This window comes from Pongo abelii, chromosome X, assembly GCF_028885655.2.
Source record: "Pongo abelii isolate AG06213 chromosome X, NHGRI_mPonAbe1-v2.0_pri, whole genome shotgun sequence".
Taxonomy (NCBI): domain Eukaryota; kingdom Metazoa; phylum Chordata; class Mammalia; order Primates; family Hominidae; genus Pongo; species Pongo abelii.
Window position 1 is genome coordinate 28,775,170 of NC_072008.2, and position 18,787 is coordinate 28,793,956.

General features: G+C 38.4%; 1 protein-coding gene across 1 annotated transcript in view; it reads left to right on the plus strand.

The window, feature by feature from the left end:
• Positions 1–590: 590 nt before the first annotated feature.
• Positions 591–18,787, plus strand: part of IL1RAPL1 (interleukin 1 receptor accessory protein like 1) — a 1,383,775-nt gene continuing 1,365,578 nt past the window's right edge. Inside the window, exon 1 of the mRNA XM_024240664.3 lies at positions 591–1,633. The gene's annotated coding sequence lies outside the window, so the exon portion shown is untranslated. The remainder of the gene's footprint in view (positions 1,634–18,787) is intronic.

Sequence of the window (18,787 nt, forward strand, 5' to 3'; positions counted from 1 at the left end):
CGCTCCTCCTCCCACTCCCCACCCCCCACCCCGCGCTCCCAGAGAGCCTTCCACAGGCACCCTTCTCCCAAGCCCCACTCACTTAGGGAAGATTTTGCTCCTCCCCCAAACTGAAAGCGCGGCTGTGAGGAGGGTTACTGCTTGAAGGACTTACAGTTTGCATATCAATACAGACAGAAGCACTTTTGCAAAACTGCCCTTTAGAAACAATTATCATCTTAGCACCTGAGGTTTGTTTGGAGCAGCGCCCGCACCCCTTCCCTCTTGTAATCCATCTTAAAGTGATACGGAGAATGGGGGCGTTGGGGAGACAGTGATGGGGGTGGGAGGGTCGCGCGCAATAATAAATCTGCTTCAAAGAGAAGAGATGAAAAGGAGGTTATCAAGAGTGTGTCGGCTTAGGCATCACTCTCTGTATCTTTCTGCTTCCTAGAGAAATGGAACCATATTTCTAAGGTGGCTAAGGCAAGACTGTATAAGCATCCAAATTTGCCAGTCCGCTTTTGCCTGGAAGGACAGATTTCCGTTATTTGAAGCCTCCCAGGGTCCTTTCCAAAAGATTCCCAGGCTACCCTCCTTCCACTTCGGTCTTCTGAGAACTAAAACTCGCAAAGCGGTGGCTGTCTGTGGATTGGCTAGTACTAAAATATCCATTGGGTGGCAGTAATACTATCCTCTTTATGACTTGCAGCAAACCAGAGAATGCATTCAATCAAATGAACCGATCTTGTAGAAACACTGGAATCATTTATGCATTGCAGTTTCTCTTTCTTGTTTTCGCTCCTTCTTCCCTGGGATATTTTGAGTGGATTGTGGCTATTAATCAAGATCTCGTGCTATTCGTGTTTTGCTTGTCGTTTTCGCTCAGGATTAGCATCATTCAAGGCAAACGCAAAGCTGCTTTTCCCACCCCCCCTCCACTCTTTTTTGAAAAATCATTTTTGGGGGCTGCTGAGGAGAGCTAGGACCCAGGAGACACCTTCCCAAACAGCAGGGGTTGTGTGCTTTCACATAGCAGTACTGTACAAGGAAAACCCCGTCGGATCTGTTATTGCGGGATACTTGTGAAATATACATAGGATTCTTTCTTATGGCTGCATCCCGGATCTGGAAATTTTACTTGGGGACCAGGAGGATTTGAAAGGCTACATGTATTCAGAAGATTTGCAAGCAACACTCCAATTCTTGTCATAGAGCTCACAGACTTCTCACTTATCGGCTTTTTTCCTTATTTTTTAAGAATTATTCTTATTTTCCCTCCTCTTTTTCTGCTCTCTCCTCTCTCAGTCTCTCCTTTTCTATCTGCCTCTTCATTTTTCTCCTAGTCTGTTTTTTTTTTTTTTTTTTTTTTTTTTTCCTGCTCTGCACCTGGATTGTATCTTCAGCAAACAATCGGGCACTTTGAGAACTAACTGGAGACAGTCTTGTAGGGAAGATCTGTATGGAATTATCTGCTTTTATGGTGAACTTGGCATTTGTGAATGGGAATCTTGTTCACAATATTAATTGCTAGCAAAAACAAGAAAAAGAACACAGGAGTAAAACGTGGATTTTTCTGAATACGCATTGTGATGACCAGCAATTACCTTACCGACTAATATCCAGAGGAGAATAATTTGGAAGACTGTTGTGGGTAAGGTCATTTTATATATGCAAACCCGTCAGTGGCATGAGCAAACTTGGGCATTTGTAATGGGAATGGGTGACTTGAATGATTGCTGCATCGCATTGATGGCTGTGATGTGGCCGTTATTGGCACTGAATGGAATAACTGCAGTTGGGTGTGTTGATATATGTGTGTGTGTGTGTATGTGTGTGTGTGCGTGTGTGTGTATATGTATGTGTGTCCGTATTCTGAGTGCATTTGAAAATCAAAGTATCACTCTCTCCCCCAATTATTTTGATATGGAAGAGTGTCTTGAATTAATTCTGGGTAGACACTCTTTGTTTGGATGTAATATTTGTGGCCCCTGCGTTCTGGAAGGGGTAGCAGCAGTAAAAGAAACACTTAGTGAAGAGCCCCATTTAAAATGAAACGAGCTACTCTCTATGCATTAAAAGAAATATGTTTTCAACTCAGTGCAGCATTCTGCTGCATTTCACAGCCGCAATGGGACCAGGGACATCCCACTTGTCAAGTTCTTAAACTTTAAGGTGATAATCATCGTTAATTGTTCTCTAGCTTGTGGTTACTGGAGATTATTAAGTGCCCTGGGCTACTTTTTTATCTACTGGATTATCACTCAGAGTGAAAAAAGGAGAAGAAAAGAAAAAGCTAAAAATGATGGCTAACATAGAGAAGAATAAGGCAGCATTATCTTAAATATCACCACAGTGCTTTCTTTCTCAAGTTCAATTGCCCAATAATATAATTATTTACCCAATATCCTAAATAGCTGAAGCTGAGACCCACGTGCAGGGGAGTCGAAGGTCTGAAAGCAGAGACCGTCCTTTTATTGCAATGCAGCCAGCTTGGGAAATGCAGGCAATTAATTACATACTTCCCCTAACCTTAAGTTGAAGATGTGTCCTGTCTGCTACATCTATTTTACCCTTTCGGTAAAAAGTTAGAGACTAGAACACTAAGGATGTTTAAGCATATTCTGCCTGGGAAATGGGATAAAGAAATCAATATTGATGACGTGGTTCAGTGCACTGTATACTGCAATGCTAAAGTCCCATATTCAGTGCCTGTGATGAGAGAATGGAGCATTTACATGTGTTATAAATCTCACCTGGTAGATTGATCCAAAGGGGAGGGGAGAAGATATGTGGATATGTAGGAAGATGGATGGAAGTCGTGCATAATCGGTGATTATGTAACTTCATTACATCAGCGAGTTTCAGTCAACGATAGTGAGATGAGATGATTGTATAGAGAGAGGCTCCATCACCCTGTTAACTTTTGAAGGCTTGTAACAGCTAACAGAGGAGGAGGGCAGAGAGAGATTAGCTCCAAGGGTCCTGTAAACCTTGATATCTATGGCAAATTTTGCATGAGTTTTCTCATAGTGAGTTTCGGAGGGACATCAGATCATATAAGCTTTAGGGCTGGACAGGACCAATTTTAGCCACACCCGTGGAGAGTCAAAATGAGTCCGCAATGTTTCAGAAGTGCCCCATTGAGTGACTGGGACTGATGATTCCAGCCAAGGTCATAGTTCTTTACCCTAGGATTGAAATATATGACCCCAACTGAATGGAAAGTTAAATTCATTGAAATGAAGACTGAACGGAATGAATATTTAGGGTCCTTTCTTGCATTTTTCCTGGTAGAGCTTGATGCAGATTTCAGCCTGGTGGTTCCCTCATAAAAATGATGATTGCTTCCACAGCGTGTCAGAAATGACTGTTTTGTCCCTTTATCTTAACCACGACAATCTCTTTCTGGGCCATTTTAACCTTCTGGGAAAAGAGAAGTAAAAGCATTCAAAGGTAACAGTACCCTGTTAAATTACAAATTAAATGGCATTGGATTCATTATTAACACAAATCCCAGAAAAAAAGAGCAATCCATGTTCAAGTTTCACTTATTGAATGGCTTAAAAGACAGGTTGCAGCTGCCAAATACTTTTACCATGAGATGAGATAAATGTACTGTGCTCACTGTGCAGAGGAGGGAATACTGCAGAATAAAATGTCGTTTTCCCTCATGTTTTATCTGGAGTTGTGATTTTTTTAAAGAAGATACACATTAGGTCCTTTTGGCCTTCTACTGTTTTAGGATCTGTTTTCTCCTCAATAGATCACATATTCACAAAAAATGAAACTTCTGAAATCCTAACCCTGTTCAGTTGAATCACCTTATTATCTAGTTGTGCTATTTCCTATTTCTCTTTACATTTATTTTACAAAGAAGGCTAAACGACTTTTCTATCAGGGAGATGAGATGATTTTTTTCTGTTTTTCTTTTATTTCTCATATTCCATTTCCTTCCAATCCTAAGGAGTAAGATGCAGAATCTAGACACCCTCTAAGTAACTTTGAAAAGATTTGCTCACCCTGAGTCAGAATGGTGGGATTGGGGAATGAAATTCTAAGGTCTGATATTTGAGGTGACTTTCATACTTCTGCAGGACATGCACAAACATTGATGTATTGTGCCAGTGGATTTGGAGGTTTGGCGTTCATATTGTGTAGGAAATTGAATGTGAATTTAACTCCTGATTCCTTCCTTCAGGGGTCAGGGTAACATAACGGCTGCTTCCAGGCTGTTGGTTTCCAACTATGTGCACAAATATAGTCTGTAATGATTTTTCCTACTCCTTCTTTCAATATTTTATAAATGACTTCCTCAGTTGTTTTCTGACGTAAGCCACACATATGTTACCAAGCAGGGCATAGGTTTTCTAAGCTCAGTAGGAGATGGAAATAATAGCAGGATGGAAAAAGATTCTGTACAAAAAGACACTGGTTGTGAAGCAAATATACGTATGTAATTGCTAACTCCTTACTTGAAGACTGCATATACTTCTATTAGGAAAGATAGTTTCAATCATGTTAATGGCACTTTATAAGCTGTTACTTTCTTTAGGAAGAAGATTATGTAACTAAGGCAGGTTATGGCATTTTTCTTAAGTATCCTACAAATCAATAATAAAAAGCGTTGTCTAATAGGAAAGCATTTAAACATGATGGCAGTGGGTAATTTGAAATATAACATCTATTTTCTATTTTATTTCCATTTTGGCAGCCGCAGTCATGTAGTTAGGTTAGAAAATATTTGGGAAAGAAAGAAATACCATTTATGAACATGAAAGCTATCAGTTTTGTTTCCTGACCAGTTGCTTCGGCAAAGTAAGGAGATTTAGCAGATAAGTAATCACAGTATTCCTAAAACTAGAGAAAATTTTAAATTGAATTTTCATTATGTTTGCAACATATGTGAACAAATCAGTATTACTTTTAAAATGGCTATTAGATAAAGCATTTTAAAGAACAGTTGAACTTTGAAGATTTATATTTCAGAATTTGTTAGTTTGTTACACACTGAAATGTTTGGGATATACTTTGACTTACAACAGATATGATATTTGGTGTTTGGCAAATCTTGTGTTTTTATAAAGCAGACTATATAATTTGTAGCAACAAAACAAGTGTTGATTATTGAGATTTAAAAGTAGCAAGTTTTCTGGTGATGCTCAAGTTATAAAGCATAATTACAATTGTACCGGTTGGGCAGCTATAGGTAAGGTCGCGTCAGCATTTTTATTACTAAATTCCAACCCTATTTCCATTAGGTTTATTGGGAATCTCAAAGAGGAGAGTCCAGTTCTGTGAGACATCAAGGCATTGTAGAATTCCGGGCTGAGTCAGAGGGCTTGAAACTGTACTTCCGGCTCTGTCAATTACTAGCCTTGTGACCTCTGACACCACATTTGATTTCTCAGTGTTCCAGAGAATCATTTTTTTTTTTAAAATAAATAGTTGCACATTGCTCTACAGAAAGGAGATAATGTGTGTCTAAGTACTTACCACCATTCTATGCCTTAGAAATATATGGAATTATTATTATTAAGGATTCCCCTAAGTCTTATTAATTTAGCTGTGCATGTTTTTTACACCCTTATTGTAAATCTGAATAGGTGCTTTCTAGTAGCAATTACAGTTAGCTGTACATAATATTGTTCAGTGATTAACCAACAAAGACAAATTAAAAGCTTTGTTGGTTAACTTTCACTCAGTACTCAGTTTTTTCCAGAAGTACTCATATGGGAATATAGTTGTCTTAAGTAATTAAAAAAATAGTTGCTTTTGAATAACATTCAAACAGTGGTAACTAAGGGTTTTATGTGAGAGTGTTTTCTGCAGATTGCTTTTTGAAAAATCCTTCTGAGTGCTTAGGAGTTTTTTGTTTCTGCTACCAAGAGCACACAAACAAATGTACACAAACTTGATGCTACCTCTCAAACTGAGTACTGAGTACATTGACCAGAAAGTGACTCTTGTCTTTCAGTATATTAACAAAAGCATAATGAGTTTGAATACCAAGTGTAATAGAGAAAATGAGAATATAAAGATACCCGGTCCGTTTGGAATTTTCTAGTTGTAATAATTACTAACTTTCTTTAGGGGGAGGCAATCCCCCATGTGTCACTACTAAAACTGCATCTCTTTAATGTTCTTGTATCTTAACAGAATGATATTTACATATATGCAAAGAGGATAGTTTAGTGATATGAGCTCCCATGTATGTTTTTCAGTGACTGAATAATCAGGTTACAGAGTAAGTTTTTATATTTTGGTTAAAATAGAATTGGAAAGTACAAAATTAACCCTGTAATAAATTAGTAGTCTTGGGCTTAAAATAAAGAATTTTCATGTTGTAGAGCAACCTCCTCTTCGTAACTTCCCAGTGTCTTGCTTTTCTTTTCAAGGATTCCCAATATAATTTGTTGTTTCAGATGAATTTCATTATGCATGTTTATCTGACTTCATTGTTGCCTATTAATAGCAAGCATTTTCTTGGTTTCCTATGTTTAAAAAATGCATATTCTTTATGTCTTATGGCGATACTTTAGATTTGCTCTGGCAGATTTATAAAGGAATATTGTATGAATGTAGACAGGCTTGTTTATTTGACAAATTCAGCTAATCACCTTACAAATATGCTTTTAATTTCCACCCAGAAAATGCCACCCTGGAGTGTCTTATACTGCATATAACATTCTATTACAGTCCAACCACATGGCTCAGTGGACATACTTATCCATTAAGTATGCTTATCCTGATCATTGGTTTACAAGGAAGGATCTTTAATTGACATGCTTTTTGGCATCCTTGTGTAGACACAATATTCAGGTGCCCAAACTCTAAAACTCCTGTCTTTTAGCTACAGAGAAGGGATGACTAGGTGGCTTGATGTTGCTTTCTTATCACATGATCTGAAAATCCCAGGCACTGAACTGTGAATAAAGCAAAGGGAGAAAGAAAAGAAAGAGAACTAAAAGAAAATTTTACTTCTGAAAATTTTGCTCTTTCCCATTTTAATATCACAATATTAAAAGCAAACTTTTTCATCACAAGCTATTCAAATGGTTTGTTATAATTACTATGTTCATATATATCAAATACAATAAATGGCACTAAATGAGCTGCTTTGTTCTTACAGGAGCTACACCTCTATGAACATAAATTTAAGAGTTAAACTAGATTGTACGTTGTAACAGTACGTCAGGATATTGTGTGTAGAATTTGGACTCACTGAAAAAATGAAATGGATTGTGGATTGTAATCATATAATTATGGACTTTTACTCTTTCAATGTTTATTAGGTATCTTATACTTTATTTGAATTATAATTATAATAAATCAGCATATAGATAATCATAAAATTATTCATAGTAGTTTATCTTCTTATGACCTAATCAAAATGAGTTACCTTATCGATGTTTTAGATTAACATGTATGACTTAGCATAGTGATCTTCATCATTTTCTGGTGCAAAGTTCACTTTTTAATTAAAAAAATTCACTGGAAGTCCACTTAATCATAGTTATACTTTCAGTATCCATTAATTGAGAAAATACATGATAATAATAGTAAATTATTATGAATATAATAACTCTTTAAAAATGAATTTATGTATAGTCACAACAGAGTCTACTTATGTCTTTGAAATGCATTGTTTATTCTATCTACATAGAAAGTTTGGTGTTTATATAGATTCTAGATTCCTTGGAGTAACTCCTGCAACTGTAGTAAATAAAAGGTCCATATGTCTAGAGGCAAAATACTTGCATTACATATACATATTAATCATGTTCATCTTACAGAGAAAATGAAAGGTAAGTGTGTATGGTGGTGGTTTGTGGATCAAAGGAGTTGAATTTCAGTATGGATGGACTTAAGAGTATATAATTTCCTGAGGATGTACATTTAGAGTTCCAAAATATTCCCATTCGAGTTTTAGGATTCAACAGTTGTAATTTAAAATTGGTTGATTTTGGAAAATAATTGCTTTTTTAAAAAATAAACATTGTTTTTATTGTAGCCAAAATAAAAATGAATTATTATAAAAGCCAAAGGTGATCAAAATCTCATAAAAACCTAATAGAATTACATGCAGTGTAGGAGTAAGGGATGCCCCATTATGTGATTTTAAACAAGGAATTTGCGAACCAGAGAAATGAAGTTTCCAAGATCTTACAATTTGTTGGGTCTCTCATGATGCATGATTTCAGTTCCTTGATATAAGCCCTCAGCTGGATATTTTACTTATATAGCAATATGTCCTGGCATATAGCATTATTTTTTATTAGTACAGCTAATGTTGGCATATCGAATCCTTTGGCCTCTAGCTTACTTTATCGACTTATGTTCAGTCATCTGATTTCTGCACTCAGAATCTGTGGACTTTATTTTTCCTTTATGCACACCTGATTTTTGACCTCATTTGATCCCTGGAGACACAATACAGAGGAGAGTTGAGAACATAGGTCACTGGTGGATCTTCTCGTCTTTTCCATACTGTCCTTTTTCCCATTAGCTTTGTATCTTTCCACCTGCAGGGAATTGCTCTTCTTTGGAGCCTCTCCATTTTCTGGACTTTCCTGAACATCCCTGGCCATCTTTGTCTCAGTGTTGCATGCTACCTTCTTGCTTCCAGGGGATTCCACTAAGGGGTCCTATCAAAATACCTTCTAGCTACACTTTATCCCACTTTGACGATATTGAATTTCATATTTCATTTCTTCATCAACAGGATCAGTCTGCTTACATAAACAATAGTGAACCAATTTTGGAATAATGAAGACAGTAATATTTTATCAAGTTTGCCAAGCTACCATCATGTAACTACTACTAAACGAACAAGATACAGCTGATGTGTGTGTGTGTATCCGCATATCCTAATGACTGCATTAATATGTGTATCCACACACATACATGATTTTTGTTGAAATGTTTGACAAATGAATCATCGTTAATATGCTAAAGAGGAAAGTTTGGAATAACAGGCTTTATCCCTTTGTATTATAATAGTGACATTCTAGAAAAGATGCCATTAACTTTTTTCTGACCCCGAAAAATAGCTTGAATGGACTGCATTTTAGATGATAAGGTGGAGACAGGGCTGTGGAGGACGTACTTTTGTTCAGGCTGAATTCCGCAGTGCCCTCTGGAGTTACTGGGTAGGGAGCTGGTAGCATACCTGTATGAAGAAATGACGCTGGCTATGAACACTATGATGCTTACAACCTCTCTGCCAACTTTATTTCAGAAGAGACACAGCCAGGAGAGCTAAATACAGTGGTAAAAATGGAAAAACTGAGAGAGTTAGAATGGTATCAAGTATTTTGTGTAAACAAAGCTTCATGTGGCCAAGGGAGAAAATTTGAATGTAACAAATGGATCTGGTAGCTCTCAGTGTTTGGTTTTTGAATACCCCTATTAAAGCTCCTAATTGTTCTCACCATGACAGAACTCCTGAATGGTACTCAAGAGGCACCCAGCTCCACAGTGTGCAGAGTAAATGCATTCAAGGGGTCTCTAGGGGTTTTTGACTCTGCTGTTTTTTCTTGTCGGGGTTCTCCTACAGGGCCCTTAATAACACAGCCACAGAGCAAGCCGCTTATGTCAGTGGGTGTGCTCTTCTCAATGAGTGAATGATTTAGCTTAGCTCCAGGAGGCAAGTGCCTGCTGGTCTTGTGTTTCCAGGGCCCAACATTGTGCACAGCATATAGTAGGTCATCAGTAAATCATTACACAAGCAAATGCTTAAACACTTACGGATAACAGGTCAGTTTTAGATCTGTGTTCTCCAAAACTCATGCTACATTATACGTAGACACAAAAGCTTCTGATTTAAAAAGGTAAAAAAAGGAAAATTGAGTAATAAAGGAGAGAGAATTAATATTAGGTAGTTTAAAACCTACAAATGGATTGAAGGAGAAGAAATCATCTGCCTGCCTGTCTCCCTCCCTCCCTCCCTCCCTCCCTTCCTTCCTTCCTTCCCTCCCTCCCCTTCTTCCTTTCCTCCGCCTTCCTTCCACCTCTATCATAGGTATTTAAGTGCCTTCACTGTGCAAGGGGATGCAAGAGGGACTGCAAAGGATACAGAGATGACTGATGTCATGTGTCTGGGCCCAAAAATGGTTTAGTTAGGGATATGACTACTAAACAAAATCACATATATCGACATCCCTTGGTATCCATGGGGATTGGTTCCAGGACCCCTTGTGGACACCAAAATCCACAGATGTTCAAGTCCCTAATATAAAATGGTATCGTATTTGCATATGACCTATGTACATCCTCCTGTATAAATCATCTGAAGATTACTTATACCTAATACAGTGTAAATGCTATGTAAATAGTTGTTACATTGTATTTTTATTTGTATTATTTTTAATTATTTTATTGTTCTTTTTAAATTGTTTTTAAAAAATATTCCTGATCCATGGTTGCTTGGATCCACAGATATGGAAGGCCACCTGTTATTATAATTCAAGATAGTCTACCATACATACTTCTAAGAGAGGTGCCAAGTATGCTACGGGCTCAAGAAACGTTCAGAACACATGCACGTAGAGGGATTAGGTGAGGCTTGCTAAAGGAGGCAGCCTTTGTATTGGACTTTGAAGGAGTTAACATGGGTATGGAGATATGACCTTCTAAATAGAGGGGAGATCAAAAATATATTGTAAGTAGGACCAAATGGAGCATGGTTAAGGAAGATCCAATGTTCTTGTTTCCCCAGAGAAGGGGGTATATGATATGAAATGTAAGAAGATAAGGCTGGAGCCCTGAGCCTCCATGTCTGGCAAGCAGGAGCCAACGGAATGGTATTGCATGAGCTTAAGGAAAACAGAACATTTCATGACCCGCTCAGATTTATGCTTTAGGAAGAAGGGGAATGAATTAAGAGTGTGTATCTCCAGGTTACCATTGATTTCAAGTTGTGTGAATTTCCCAATGACTCCTGAGTTTCACGCTTATTCCAATTTTCTCATGTAGAACCCCAGGCCTCAAACAGCCATCACCGGCTCCCTTCATTTTCCTCTTTCTTTCTTCCTTTGAAAGAATAAACCGCCGGGTGCTGTGGCTTCACGTCTGTAATCCCAGCACTTTGAGAGGCGGAGGCAGGTGGATCACCTGAGGTCAGGAGTTCGAGACCAGCCTGACTAGCATGGTGAAACCCCGTCTCTACTAAAAATACAAAATTAGCCGGGCATGGTGGCACATGTCTGTAATCCCAGCTACTTAGGAGGCTGAGGCAGGAGAATTGCTTGAACCTGGGAGGCAGAGGCTACAATGAGCTGAGATCACACCATTGCACTCAAGCCTGGGCAACAAGAGTGAAACTCTGTTCCAATAAAATAAATAAACAAACAAACAAACCACTGCTACCAGTGCTAGATAAATACAGAAGCCAGAGTTTAACATTAGCTTTTATTTGTTTCAAGCAGAAGGCAAGATTCTGCAATGGGGCTGATCCATTCAAACTATCCTTGCGTGGTAGTGTTAGAAAGTTGCCACACACTGTAGCAACAATGCTAAGATTTAAGTGTACCTCTTTAAGGAGTACACTGGATAATGTTTAAAGTTCATTTCTTTACTGTGATGGCAACAGCAAAGTGACTCTAAAGTGACAATTCATCTGGAAGAAAGAAGTTGAAGGAAGCAACTGGGAAAAAAGAAAAAAGGAAAGTGTTTTATATAATGTAATGGCAAGGTAGAAATATAAATTTCAAAATGGTTTTATAGTAAGATCATATGGAAGAAGAACATTGCTTTCGAGTAGAATGTACATTCAGTAATAAGCTAATAGGATTTATTTCTAACAAGTGTGAACTCTTTTGCTAACTACCAATAATTATAACAATTTTGAATTGTAGCTGGAAATTAGAAAGCGAGCCTCCTAGTAATAAAAAATCCCCATGCTAGTTTAGTTTAAATTATTTTTCTTATCAAATACTTTATCTACACTTCTAATAAGTGGAAGAAAAGAAACCAATAGGTATAGTTTTTTTTCCCATACTTTATCTGATCACTCTATACTGGAAGATGTAGTAAGCTGGAAAATAGCCAAACGTTGAAGATAAAATGAGAAAAAATGCAATTTACTTAGGCACAAACTAAATGTTATGTACATCATCCTTAGGATTCAGGTGAAAGAACAAGTCTCACAGTCTAGCTGTTGTCAAAACTCACTCCCCTAGCCCTGAGGATTCTGATTCGGTGTTCGGAATGCAGTATAGAAATTTGTAGTTTTTTTGTTTTTGTTTTTGTTTTTTGAGATGGAGTTTCGCTCTTTTTTGGCCAGGCTGGAGTGCAATGGCGCAATCTTGGCTCACTGCAACCTCTGCCTCCCGGGTTCAAGCAAATCTCCTCTCTCAGCCTCCCGAGTAGCTGGGATTACAGTTGTGCGCCACCACACCCGGCTAATTTTGTATTTTTAGTAGAGACGGGGTTTCACCATGTCGGCCAGGCTGGTCTCAAACTCCTGACTTCAGGAGATCCACTCACCTTGGCCTCCCAAAGTGCTGGGATTACAGGCATGAGCCACCGCACCCAGCCGAGAAATTTGTACTTTCAAAAACATTTGAGGGCCAGGCATGGTGGCTCATGCCTGTAACCCCAGCACTTTGGGAGGCCGAGGCAAGGGAAATAACCTGAAGTCAGGAGTTCAAGACCAGCCTGGCCAACATGGGGAAATCCCGTCTCTACTAAAAATACAAAAATTAGCTGGGCTCGTTGGCAGGTGCTTGTGATCCCAGCCAGCTACTTGGGAGGCTGAGACAGGAGAATCGCTTGAACCGAGGTTCAAGTGAGCCGAGATTGCACCATGCACCATTGCACTCCAGCCTGGGTGACAGAGCGAGACTCCATCTCAAAAAAAAAAAAAAAAAAATTGAGGTCAGTAGGATCACGAAGATGTTCCTTGGGAGGGCTTCAGCAGAAACCTCTCAGTCTCTGTCAGTATTACTTTCCTCCTGGTGTCATAAGTTATTATGGATATTGGATGCTTTCTCGATATTTTCCAAAGTGCCCCTCCAGCTCAGCTTCAACTTTCAAGTAATAAGTCATTTCCAACCACAATGGCACAGGGTAGGCCCCTACTATGCTGAAATCCTCACGCTGCCACTGTCTCAGTTGATTATCATGCAGCAATTGTGGCTCATTGTGGGCCCCTACTAACCACTGTCCTTCAGTCCTATTACGTGATCGGAATTGCCCCTTCCCATATGTATTTTAATGAACTCCTTCATGTAAGTGAATGAGAAATACTACTTGAGGGCCCTATCTGTTGTAAGAATGGTGCTTAACACAGGCTGTAGATGTTCAAGACAGTTCTTGCCATCTAAAGCTTATGGACCAGTGGGAAAGGCATATGTGTTCAACTGGGCTCCCTGGAAACAGACTCTGAGAGGAAGAATTGCATACAAAAGTTTTAGTCGCTTCTGAGGCAGAGAAACTGACTGCAATGTGGTTGCAGCTGGGGCCTCAGCAGTTCCAATGAGAAGTTCTAAAGATTTGATGGTCCTTCAAAATTGTCTCACATTGAGTCAAGGGGCTGGGGCTTTCTGTTTTCACGTCAGGCAGTGACTGGCGGGGGGCTGCCCCACGGGAAGGAGCATAATGTTGGGAAGACAGTTATTTGCAGCTGAGGGTAAATCCCAATGAGGGACTCAGCTGTGAGCCACCAATGGCAGGATGGGTATACAGGCCATTAAGAGGGGAATGAAAGTTATTTGGAATCTCTGACAAGATCATATTTTTTCTCTCACCCCTTGAGGCATGATGCAATAATACCATATGAAATTACTGAGGAAATGCTATGAAATCATAAACATTTGTTTAAAGAGATAAAGAAACTAAATACAATTGAGTATAAGGCCTTGCTCTATGTAGTTTTGCTTCAGAGAATGTGATTTTCTCAGGAATGTAGTTCAAGTCACATTATAGTTACTCTTGTTGTAAGTTACCAGGCCACAAATATCTAATGAGCACGTTCTATGTGTCCTGGACTTCCATAGAGAGAGAGGAAAAAGTGGAAAATTCATGCCTGGAGAGTTTACATAGGACCTTTTTTTTTCCTCAGTGGTTCATGTGCCTGATTTTGAGTTTAAGGAGGGGATTTGGGGGTGGGGGTCAAGGAAGGGGCAAGGAAATGGAACAGAGTAGAGTGGGGCCAAGTTTTCTGAATTCCAAGGATAATAAGACAATTGTTTGGGTTGTACAGGACCAGGCTACAGAGGAATATTGAAAGTTGGCAGAAGGCGCAGACTTGATGAACTGAGTGGTAGTGGAATAAGTTGAATGTAGATTTACTGGTACAGAACAGACAGTGAAAGCAGTGTTTCATTAGCATTAGCCAGTCTATGATTTGGACTGGAGGGGAACTAGTTTTGAATACGATGAATTTGAAATCATCGAAATAATATATCCTAGAGTTCAATTTTCACTGAAAGGAAGCATTTCATATAACACTATTCACTTTTATATTATGTGGAAATACTAATTTCCTTCCTTAATGCAAGGGAAGTGACATTACTTAGATTTTTAAAATGCTTTCTTCAACCCTAGTGAGGTAATAGGAGCACCTTCTATTTTTATCCTATAAAGATTTTCAATCAAGTTAAATACACTGACACTTAATTTTGCCAGTAATTTTTTAAAGTACTGGCTGTGTCTAAATGGGCAACCATTCATTAAATCATAGAAAAATTGAATAGGGATGAACTTAGTACATACCTTTACAGATATAAACATCTCTCGGCCGGGCACGGTGGCTCATGCCTGTAATCCCAGCACTTTGGGAGGCTGAGGTGGGCGGATCATGAGGTAAAGAGATCGAGACCATCCTGGCCAACATGGTGAAACCCTGTCTCTACTAAAAAATACAATAATTAGCTGGGCATGGTGGCACGTGCCTGTAGTACCAGCTACTCGAGAGGCTAAAGCAGAATTGCTTGAACCTGGGAGCCAGAGGTTGCAGTGAGCTGAGATCATGCCACTGCACTCTAGCCTGGGTGAAAGAGCAAGACTCCATCTCAAAACAAAACAAAACAAAACAAAACGAACAAGCAAACAAAAAATCAACTACCAAAAAATTATCCATTAACTGATATTCACTTTAATAAAACAACCACTTTGGCAATTTTTTTCCCTCACTTGACCTGACATTTGACTAAATAGTCAACTCAATTCAGTTCAACAAATACTTCCAGATGATCTACCTACTCCATGCTTAATTCAAGCACAAAGCTAGAATGAGCAATTTACTCATTGCCACAGCAACTGAGGATGCACATTGTTAAGCATTTTAAAAGATTTGTCTTAAAAAAAAAAATAGTAGTCTTTGCTACCAGCACCTAGCTTGCTTTAAAAGCACTTGATACATTCCTTCTCTGGCTTTGGCTTGATTTTTTTGGAATAATAATAGAAAAAAACAAAAGTTGGCCGGGCATGGTGGTTCATACCTGTAATCCCAGCACTTTGGGAGGCCAAGGTGAGTGGATCACCTAAGGTCAGAAGTTCGAGACCAGCCTGGTCAACATGGTGAAACCCCGTCTCTACTAAAAATATAAAAATTAGCCAGGCGTGGTGGCGCACGCCTGTAATCCCAGCTACTTGGGAGGTTGAGGCAGGAGAATCGCTTGAACCTGGGAGGCGGAGGTTACAGTGAGCCGAAATTGTGCCACTGCACTCCAGCCTGGGCAACAGAGCGAGACTCCATCTCAAAAAAAAAAAAAAAGTTCATGGTATTTTTAAAAGACCGAGAATTCAATCAAGGTGACACTCCTTTTCCATCACAATACTCTACTTGTGTTTATGGACCTATATATTTTATTGTTTCTAATACAAATTGTGAAACTTATTAAGGAGAGTCCAACATTTCTATATATTCACTAGCTGTTTTTTTCATTAAATATAACTTCAAGGCTCCAGGCTCAAAAATTGTTCCATTTTTACTGATTGCATCATGCTATTTGTGCACAGCACACTTTTATTTTTGTCCACATAGATTTGAAGCAATGTTTTTTTTACTCTGCCACACAATGCCACATCCCTGACAGTAGGTAAGTTATGTTCTTTTGCATTTTTTACTCAAGAGCTATGTAGGTGGTATGGGAGATGAGTGGCGGCTATTGGAACAGACTGTGCATCAGAAGCTATTTAAACCTCATCTATACGTGCAAGTTAAGAGTTACTATTTCCTGTTTCCAAAGTGAAAATTAGTTTTAATTTCTTAAATTTGTAATCAGAGAAGATGTGGGTTATTGTTCTAAGCATCTTCTTTGGACTCTCCCAATGTCTTGGTAGCAAAGATTCAAATATTAGTGAGTCTAAATTCATCTTTTATTAATTTGGGTACTCCTGCTAGCCCAATCTTATTATTTTTAATATTAGTGTTAATGTTACTATTGGCTATGATTACAAAAGTATAAAAATAATATATTTAATAAAGCCTCATCATGTGGCTTCAGTCTAGTTTTGGGAACCTGAAAGGTATTATGAAAATTAAAGGTTTAGTATTGCTTCACTGAATCATTACTTAAGTCAAAGATGTTAAGCAGACTTAGTTATTATAATTAAATCCTTTCCACTCCAAGAATTACAGTACCAGAAATGTGCAATTTGTATACACACAAATTTACTTTTTGAGACTATCGAAAGGTAATTGGAAATAATTTCATACCTGAGGACAGTCTCTTAGAAAACGTATTTGTGTGAGTCCTTGTTTATTTGGATCATACTAGAGTTGTAGGCAACATATTTGTGTGACTAATGTCGTCACCATTGTCTCCATCATAATCATTATCAACAAGCTGGTATTAATTTTAAAAATGTTCATTATACAATCAAAAAAGAACTGTTTAGAACAGGACCCTGACTATTGAATATAATGAGCTTGAACCAAGGATTATGTGGCTTGCGGAAATACTGTGAGGTAAATGAATTTTGCCTGTGACATACTTCTGTGTTCAGTTTCAGCAACTCCCACTTCATTTGAATCCCAAATGCTCATGTTAATAACTTTAGTTTCTGAATGCTAAGAGTATTCTATCACAGAGAAGACTGTTTTCTTAAAAATATATGCTCCCAAGCCACCACTAGCTGTGTATTTTTCTCATCAAATTTATTATTTTAAAATGTATTTCTTTGTGTCTTCCTAACTTTAGTGTAAGGCTGAGAGGATATGACCTCATTTATCTGGTTCACCACATATCTTTGGTGCCCAGGAGAGTGCCTGGCACATTGTGCAATTCAGTTCAATAATTATCAAAGGAAGGAAAGAAAGGAAGAAGAAAGGGAGAAAGGAAGAAAAGAAAGAAGAATCTCCCAAGGTGTCCTGGTCTAAGCAAGATAATAGGAGAAAAGAGAGTTTGATTTAAAAACACACTAAGCCTAGCTTGGTAGATATATGACATTTGCATTGTAAAGGTTTTGTTCATGATGCAATGTTACTGGTATAGTAAAGTTGTGTTTATTCCATCCCTCATGGGGATGGGTACAGGTATATCACATGCTCTAAATTGCCAGGTCTGTTGACAGAATGCCAGAATGCCAAGCTGATAGCTTAGAACCTATAGCCAAAGATTTTGGTTGCATCAATAATGCAGAAAGCGATGTCTTAAGGACCATTATTCTGACAGTATGTTTTTAAGGTGAGCAATGCCAAGATAGACTGAAGCCTATAGTTAGATGACACTATATATTTTATAAATTACAAGGTGATAAAAGTTCTCATTGTTTTAGCTTCTTAGCTTTTTTCCCTACAACTTTTCCCTATATATAAGTATCCATTAAGAAGGAGCTTTAGAAAAACACTAATTTCATTTTTATCTCTTTCATAGTATCAATATACCTTCTCCCAATTGCAGAAGACATCATGTTATACTAGAATTCACATTTGGATCAATGCAAGTGTGAGTTCCAATTTTGGCTTTGACATTTACTAGCTGTGTAACCTTGGATAGGTTACTTATGTTTCAGAGTTTCAGTTTCCAGATCTCTGGAGAGAAAAGAATACCTACCTTTAGGATTACTGGGAAAAGTAAAAATTGTATTTGTAGGTCAGGTGTGGTGGCTCACACCTGTAATCCCAGCACTTTGGGAGGCTGAGGCGGGTGGATCACGAGGTCAAGAGATCGAGACCATCCTGGCCAACATGGCGAAACCCTGTCTCTGCTAAAAATACAAAAATGTGCTGGGTCTGGTGGCACGCACCTGTAGTCCCAGCTACTTGGGAGGCTGAGGCAGGAGAATCACTTGAACCGGGAGGCAGAGGTTGCAGTGAGCCGAGATTGCACCATTGCACTCCAGGTTGGCGATAGAGCGAGACTCAAAAAAAAAAACAAAACAAAACGGTATTTGTTAAGCATATCGTGCAGTGCTTGACAAATCATAGCTACATAATAAATGCTAATCCTTATTTTAATATTTTAACATGTTATATTAAAATATAACAGGAATATTCTTTAGTTTTCTCCCTGTGCCCAATGGTCAATATTCCATCTTTATCATACTTGACCTGTGGGTAACAATTGCACAATGGATCAGTCCTTGTCCTTGTTTATTTGGATCATACTTGACTTGTGGGCAACATTTACACAATGGATCACTCCTCCTCAGTACATTTTCTTTACCTGGCTTTGGGGACAGCACAATCTCTTGGTTTAACTTTTTTGCTCCTTTTAATTCTTTGCCGGGCACTTTCTTACTTTCTCTCCTCTCCATGTCAAAATGCTCCATGGTTTAGCTCTTGGCTGTCTTCTCAGTCTACACTCACCCCTTAGTGATTTCATTCACTCAGTCTCATGGCTATCAATATCCTTTT